We start from the raw sequence: 8,473 nt of genomic DNA, 5'->3' as shown, positions 1-8,473 counted from the left end.
GGTTTATGGGGCACAGTGCAAATTCAAGTCATGCTTGATATCAGAAACACGGATGGGCAGCTACGACATGGTGATTGGGGGAGACACATAAGCATCATTCAGTCAGGTAAATATTCATCTGTCATGCTGTGCCAAGATGCCTCTTTGGGGGAGGAAGTGCACAGGGCAGCTACAAGTCTACAGCTACAAGTCCCCTTATGTCTCAGGCATCTGGATATGCTTCTGCAACCAGGACATGACACCTTTGCTGTTTGGGATGGTGGTTTGAATGGTTGCAGACCCGAGGTGCAGCATCCTTTGTTAACAGGTTCAGAAAATCCCATCCATGGGTTGACGTTTGGTGTGATTCACTTATTGAAAGTTGATACATTGAGGTATTTTCATCCTGCTGCTTTAGTACTGGTAGGCATTTAGGTTTTAGGCTACTACGGGGGTATAATGCAGGGATCTACATACTTCGCTACTGTGCCCCACAGCTTTATTATGACATTTGCCTTCAGATTAGTGACAGTCTGACGTTGTAAAGGGATCATCAGGGGTATCTAACAGCCATATTGAGCAGTTGGTTTGCATTGTCGAATACAGAGATGTTATTCATGAATAGCTTTAATTATAGACAACAATGATGTGTAGGGCATAGGGGAATACCTACTTTAGAATGCAGCTTTAGGGAGTGGGCTATGTAACACTCTGTTTCCCTTGCCATTTAAGGGCTATTCATGTTTTAGACACTAAAGCACTGTCCCGGCGTTGCTCTAACCGGGCGTACTGCTCAATTTCATTACGGGATAGCAGTTTACACACTCATCACAATTGCTCATTGCCAAATGTTTCAATGCACAGTTCCCTTCCCTTTAAAGAGTCAGAGATCTCGCGTGAAGCGTACGCTGTAATTAACAAGGAGTGGGCACTAGGAGAGAAATGCATTTTAAAAACTCATCCTGATAACAGGTAATAATTTATTTATAACATAATACACAGGCAATGGCGGAACAGGTGTCAGTAGTCCTTTGTAAGGAGAAGTGTGCAGTGGGTTGCCGGGGAGGGGGACTAGCCTGCCGGTGGTCCTCGACTCTACTGCCCTAACCCACCTCTTATAGACTGAGATGAATCTTGGGGAGGCTGCCTGTGTTCAGGTACCTCAAGACGATGGGCGTTGTGATGCTATGCTTAACTGTAGTGACAATCTTAATTGCGTGGTGCCTTTGACATGTGACTGTTGCTACAGTGTGATGCCATTGTTCAGGTACCTCGGAGGGCCGGTGCGCTATGTAGTACCCTGGATTTCAGGTAATGCAACTGTTTGCTGTACCGCGTTGTGGCCTGCCTTTGCAATGTGTGCGGCAGACTGGTCAACTTAATGCTATGCTTAAGTGTAATGACAATTTTAATTTCTTAGTGCCTTTGACTAACGGGTGATGATTTATTGGTGCATAATCCACAGACAACGGCATTTCCAAAATCATTTGTAGTTTGGCTTTACTAAATTGCCAAGTAATTATGGGCAGAGTGTAGTTTTTCCTTCTCTATTATGTGTCAGCCGTCTGTGGGTGGTCTAATTATCGTGCGATGCAACCTACATGGAGGGGTTCTTCGGAGGAAATACATTTTGAAAACTCTTACCAACAATGGTACACATCCCAATATATATCGCAAAATTTCCCTTTCCTTTGTCGGGGTTAGCAGTCCGCAGTGAGGCTTGGTGATGTGCAACTCATTTAACGTGGACTGGGCTTCGGGAACGGATTGTATTTTTAAAGCAAATCCCAATAACACGTTGGGATTTACTTCTGCCATTATCCATATGCTGACATTTCATCAACAAGTATGGTGGCTCAATTGAATAGCCCCAAATACCCACATATGGAGTACTATTGTTATTATCACTATCTGCAGTTTGTGTGGACTGTCAGTGTGTGGCCCAATTGTTATGCAGTAGGCAGTGGGTATTCCACCATGTGTCCAGGACCCCGGTGGGCCAGAAGGCTACGACGAGGCCTGGTTTTAAATAGGACAACATTATGTTGTAGTACATGGGTGCCTGCCGGTACAACGTATGCAACGGAGCGGATCCTAAGGATGCAGAGGGACAATACACAAGTTCTAGTGTATGACCAAGTCAAAGTTTGTGAGGATTGGCTGCCTAATGTCCTTTCTGACTTTTTGATGGGGAGTGTACCATTGCAGTTTAAGTAGGACTACTGTTTGTGGCAATTACTCTGGGGCCGTTGGTACAGGGTACACAGCAGAGCAGGTCGGCAGGACGTCGAGGGGGAGTGCTCAAGTTTGGTGATGGCAAAGTCAAGTGGAGTGTTCTTCCTAAGTTCCTGGTTGCCATAAGGATGGGGTATATAACTAACAAGTTCTGTGTGGTTTGCTGGAACAGGCTATATAATCAAACACAGTTTCCCATCTGGTCATTTTAATCATTAATGCTGGTGGGAATAATATATAATATTTTGCCATTTAAGGAGGCAGCAGTTTTGGGAGGTCTGGTTTACAGCCCCCTCTTTCAGAGTTCACAATTCTTGCATTATTTATAATATGGTCAGATGTAAGACGGCAAGCTGTTGCGGCAGGAGATCCCCCAGTTAAATAACAATCACATCTGGATAGCTGACAAGCTCATTGAATACAGTGTGCTGGTTCCACGTTAGGCACTAGTCGTCACAACTTGCTCCAGTTAGGTAATATGGCTAAACGGAGCACTGTCAGCACGGGGGGAGGGCAAGTTCGCCGGTGAGCTTCTCACTCTGTGGTGGAGCACTGACAGTTAACAACATAGGGTGACGTACAACAAGGGAGGTTCAGTGACTGGATGGACCCAGGAGGGGGTAGGATCCACGTGTGCAGAGGGTAGGCAGAAAAGGAGGACCGACCTGCCGGTGGTCCTGGACACTACTGCCCTAACCCGCAATGTATTGACTGAGTAGAACCTTGGGGAGGCTGCCTGTGTTCAGGCACCCCGGTGGGCCAGTGTGTTATTATGCGGTGCCCTGGGTTGCAAGTAATGCAACTGTTTACTGTAGCACGTTGGGACCTGCTGGCACAAGTGGAGAGCTTGAGTGAGAGAGTAAGATGAGTGGAGAGCTTGGCCGGCTGAGTCGGTCAAGTTTAATTGTAAGGCCCAAGCTCAAGTGCAGGTGTAATGTTGTGCCTAATTTTTCTTACTACTTTGACATGTTGTTGCCGCTAAAGTGTACCGCCAAAACTGAAGTGCTAGTGTAATGTCATGGCTGATTTACTTAATGCCTTTGACAGGTTGATGTGGCTAAATTGTGATGCTGTGAATAATTGTATATATCCAAACAGGATGGTTTTCTCCTATCTGTCTGTGATGATTTACCTGGCTTTGTGTGAATAATAGGCTATGCCCTCAACAACATGCTTTAACTGGGAGTTATTGGGCATAGCGGGATAGCAAATGATTGAAATGCAGAAGGGTGAATGTCACATTGTGGGCATACTATGACTGATGGTAGCACTACCCCAATAAAAGGTCATTTTATTATTGTTAGCTATATTGATGCTGTTGCTTAGCTGCTTTTCTCCAGCAAGTACATATATTTTTAAGTGCATTACATTTGTTTATCACTAGTTTAAAATCTCCAGTTACAACTGATGTTTAGCGGTCCTAAATATACTTGAACTGACAATCTGTAGCCACCTACCAGTGCACAACAGAGGACAAAAAGCGAGCAGTCATAATTTCGTATTGTAGTTTTAATTAATTGGCCAATTATGAAAAACTACTACAAAACTGACATATCTGAGAAAGAAAAACACCATTTTTGTAACCTGAACTTGTCTCAGCCTTATATTAATTATAAAACATACCAACTTTAAGAAAAAGCATACTTTTCATTGAATTGTACACCAGTAAATGTTGAACATTTAGGGACACAGTAAAATAATAGAGTACGTACAAGTGAGGCTGAGTCCACAGGCGTGTGCCTTGCCATGCTCTAACACCATGCCCCTATGCCACACATACGGCACTGACACCTTTGTACCTCTCTTCACTGCCAGACCTCCTATGAATGACGAGGCACACAATCACCTTGTAACTATCCATCTCATGCTCTCAAAGTTCATAACCAGCCATCATCCCTACACGAATTACCATGACCCGGTCTGGACAAGTATGCTAGCGTGAAGGTGGTCCCAGGAGCCCACAAAACGAAGAGCTAAGTAACAGGTATACATACCAGAACTCAGTTTGTCTTAAGGGAGTTTTACAAGTATTAATAATGTGCACTAAGTGTTATGCATATAGTGGTGTACATTCACTGGAAAATATATTAGCTTCACAGTGCAGTTAGTAATAGATAATGAAGCAGTATGACATGTTGCTAGTCTGACAGCTTGTACCCTTTTAAATTTGATCAGTGGTGCCTGAAGGGTTAAGTGCATGTTGACAATCACAGGGCACTGCCCACCTATTATAAGCCCTAGCCACATTACAGATTTGGGGCACTACCCACACTGGCCTGCATTAGGAGGAGACCGTATCAAATCACATGCACTGTTCCCAGGTCAGGTGCAAACCTATGTCTGCTATGGAAAGAGCATTTTAGTAAAATATAAAGCAGAGGTTTGAAGCAGCTGATCCACCTTTCACTGTGCAAACCCTAACCCGGCCTGTGTGAAATAGAGGTGGAGACCCCTCTGCAGGCAGGTCCATAGAGTGACTGTACCAGCGCCCAGGAGGCGCACGTACTGTGTGTCACCTGGTGGCCTCTTTGCCTGTCTGTAATAAGGTAGAGACACAAAAGCAAAACGATTCTATTATCACATGGGGTGCCCCACATGCAAAGTAGGGAACATCGTCTTGAGATCGTGGCAGTGTACATTTATCACCAGCGTATTATTGAAGGGGACACCACTCAAATCACTTTCATATTTCACTATACGAATTCACCACCAATCCTTCATTGGTTCTGGAGGAGCGTGCTACTCGCCGCAAAAGCACTACCAAGAGTTGTCAGGGGTACTTTTGTGCTATATAAATGCAATTACAATACAATACAATATAAGCATCTGCAGTCCATTCTGTAATAGCAATATGCCTCAGTTGCATAAAAGAGAACATGTATTTTCTGTGAATGGAGCATTTTTGCTAATTCCACCCCATGGTTTCACCTACGTAGTTTCGCATTCACTGCCAGAAAGTCAACCCCCTCTTTGAATGGCCACAAGTTACATGTATTTAGCATCCCCCAAACAGGTAAACTTATGGTGGGCTGGGGCTGCACTGCTCCAATTTCCCGTCCACATGCCAAGATGGCTTAGGTCCAGCGGTGTGCCTGTTCACTGGGCAGTAGCAGAGAAGCATTACAGCTGCCCGCACTCTAATGATTAGTCAGCATATTTTAGAACACATCTTCCTTTTTAATCCCTGGTCCAAAACAAACTGAACAAAGTAGACAAGTGCTACAAAATGACACAAGGGACATTGGCTTGCTATGCAAACTCATGTCAAGTAAGTATACCTATAAGTGAGCACTGGCAAAGCTTCCAGTCTGTGCATAGTTTTCTATTGCACTAGTCTATAACTATGGCTGTCACACATCCAGCAAAGCCCCATTTAAACCACAGCTTTGAATAATTGTACGGGAGCCAAACCAGTGGACTGATACAGGCCCTGGGAGTGCAGTGGGGGCTCCAACCCTTCACGGTGCCTCAATCAGCCCAAAGCATACATTTGTCAAATATTGGGGCTCTGGGACCCTGTTCACATTCTGTAGGGGGGGCATCATGTTGTCTTATGCCACTGGGACCAACCCCTTGGTTTATGATGAGGTAAAGCTGAAAGGCCACCAATTAAAAAAAAGATCATTTCTGACATGTGTGACATTACTAATGTTTATTTGGCGAGGCCCTGCCACGAAAACCCCTCCCAGCAGAATCTGTGCTACAAGATTTGGCCTGTGGAACTGACTGCAGAGTATGGCTAAAGGATCAAGGAGCGCACAGATCTTATATTTCTGGTCTTTTGCATGTTTTACTATATGTGCTATTCTTTTAATGTCAATCTAAACCAAACTTTACCTAGAGCTTTTATTTCAATTAATTGTATTGTCTTTTTGTCTCTCCAATTCCCATCCTGTCGTGTCAATGGAGACTGGACTCTGTGAGAATCAATGTCTGTCAGCTAGGAATGAACCTTAGTGACACCATGATTTCGAAAGCATTAACCCCTTTGCTGCGGGGGTAATTCTCCCACGGTGCGGGGTGGGGCACCGCGGTGCTCGTGACGAGCCCAGCTCTTAATGAGTCACAGTGGAGTTGTGCTCATGATGAGCTGGGCTCGTCACAACCCTGCCCACTCATTAATTCTCCCGCACAGGGCTCGTCAGGAGCATGTAAGGGGTTAATGTCCTCAGTCATTATTGGCACCACACCCTGATTATAAATAAGCCCAGTCACTGAGGGTCCCGAGTTGCCCTTGACAATACAAGACATTAATAGGCAACGACAGTAAGGAGTATATTAATGAGACTACATGGCTCCATGATGTAAAATAGCATTACAGTGCACTGCTGTGAGCTATAATAGTGTTAAAGGTCCTAAACCCTAGTTATAGGACCTTGCCTCAGGCAAGATCAAGATCATATGCGGAAGTTCAGGCGGTTGTTGATGTATGGTGGTACTGTTGTGTAGGGCTTTGTAGGTGTGGATCAGCATCTTAAATGCACTTTTCTTCTGAATGGGCAGCTGGTATAGCTTCCTGAGGTGGGGGAAGATGTGGGTTTGTCTGGGGAGGTTGAGTGCACTGAGAATCCTACATAGAGGGTGTCACCGTAGTCCAGCCAGCTGGTGACTAGGGCTTGAGTAACGGTTCTGCTTGTTTAGATGGGGAGCCATTTGAAGATTTTACGGAGCATGCAAAGGGTGAGGAAGCAGTCAGGGCAAACTGCATTAATATGGTTTTTAATGGTGGGCTTGCTGTCCAGAATGATGGCAAGGAGCGGGCATGGCCCATCAGACTTGATGATGGTCCTAGTATGGAGGGCCATGAGAAGTTGTTTCATGATGAGGAGTTATTCCAGAAGATTAGCAATTCTGTTTTGTCTGGGTTGAGATTTATGCAGTTGTCTTTCATCCAGTTTGAGATGCTAATCGTGCATCTGTGAAAGTTGACCATGGTGGTGGAGGGTCTTTCAACAGCGAGAGGATGAGCTGGGTGTCGTTTGCATGGGATGTGATGTTCAGTCTGTGTGTTCTGATGATGTTGGCCAAGGGAGTCATGTAGGTGTTAAACAGAGTGGGGCTGATGGACTAGCCTTGAGAAACACCACAGATGATGTCCTTCGGTTCACCTGTCAAAAGATAGAGGCAAACTCTCTGGGTTCTTCTGGTGTGGATGGAGGCAATCCACCTGAGGGCGTTTCCTTGGATTCTAATGTAGTGGAGTCTCTTGATGACGGTGCTGTGGGGGATACAGCTGAGAAGGATCAGTGCTGCTGTTTCTCCCTGGTCAAGGAGGGTTCTAATGTCATCGGTGGCAGTGATTAGGGCGGTTTCAGTGCTGTGGTTGGTGCAGAATCCAGATTGAGAGGTGTCTCGAAGACTGTTGCTCTCCAGATGCTCCATGAGGTGACGATTAATGGCCTTTTCAAGGATGCGAAGGGGAGCAGAGAAAAGAGACAGTTCTTCTTAAAGCTGCCTGGGTCGGCAGTTTGTTTCATGAGAAGAGTCTTGATCTCAGTCTGTTTCCATTTTTAAGGCAATTTAGCCATGGGTATGGAAGTATTAAGGATGGCGGTGAGTTTGTTGCTGATTATCTTGCTCCCTAGGTTAAAGATATGTCAGGACCAGGGTTTGAGGGTGCTCCAGATGGATGGATTTAATGATGGCGGTGGTGTTTTGCGTGGTGAGCTGGTCCCAGGTGGTGAGTAGGTGGTCATATTTTGTGCTTGTGGGAGCCGGGAGGTTGAGAGTTTTGTCAGCAGTGGGTTAGGGTACGAAGTGTTTGTAGATGGTGGCAATTTTGTCATTGAAGAAATCTACAAGAGTGTCAAAGAGTTCCTAAGAGGGGGTGATGATGCTTTAGGAGGCTGAGGGGTTGGAGAACTCTCTAGAGATGTTGAAGAGTTCTTTGCAGTGGTTGGAGAAGGCTTCAATGTGGTCTGCGAAGGCGTTCTTTTTGGTTTTTTCAGGAGCAGTTGGTATTGGTTGAGGGATGTCTTGAAAGTACCTCAGTTTGGTTGAGTCAGGTTTTGGTGAGGAAGATGACATCAGAGGCTTTGGAGCTGATCTGCCCTAGCACCTCATCGCTGAAGATCATGGCGTGCTACAGGAATGCAGGTGTAATGCTGGGCTCAGGTGATCTGGAAAATGAAGAGCTGGAGTCTGAAGAGCTACAGTCTGGAGAGATGCTGCAGCATCCTGTTCAAAAGTCTCCAAAGCAAGCAGAGAGATCCAGACCTGGTGCGGCATTTATACCAGAAAGGAGTCCAACTTTAAATGA

Source organism: Lissotriton helveticus, chromosome 6 (assembly GCF_964261635.1).
Source record: "Lissotriton helveticus chromosome 6, aLisHel1.1, whole genome shotgun sequence".
In the NCBI taxonomy this organism is placed as follows: Eukaryota; Metazoa; Chordata; class Amphibia; order Caudata; family Salamandridae; genus Lissotriton; species Lissotriton helveticus.
This window is presented reverse-complemented; position numbering follows the sequence as displayed.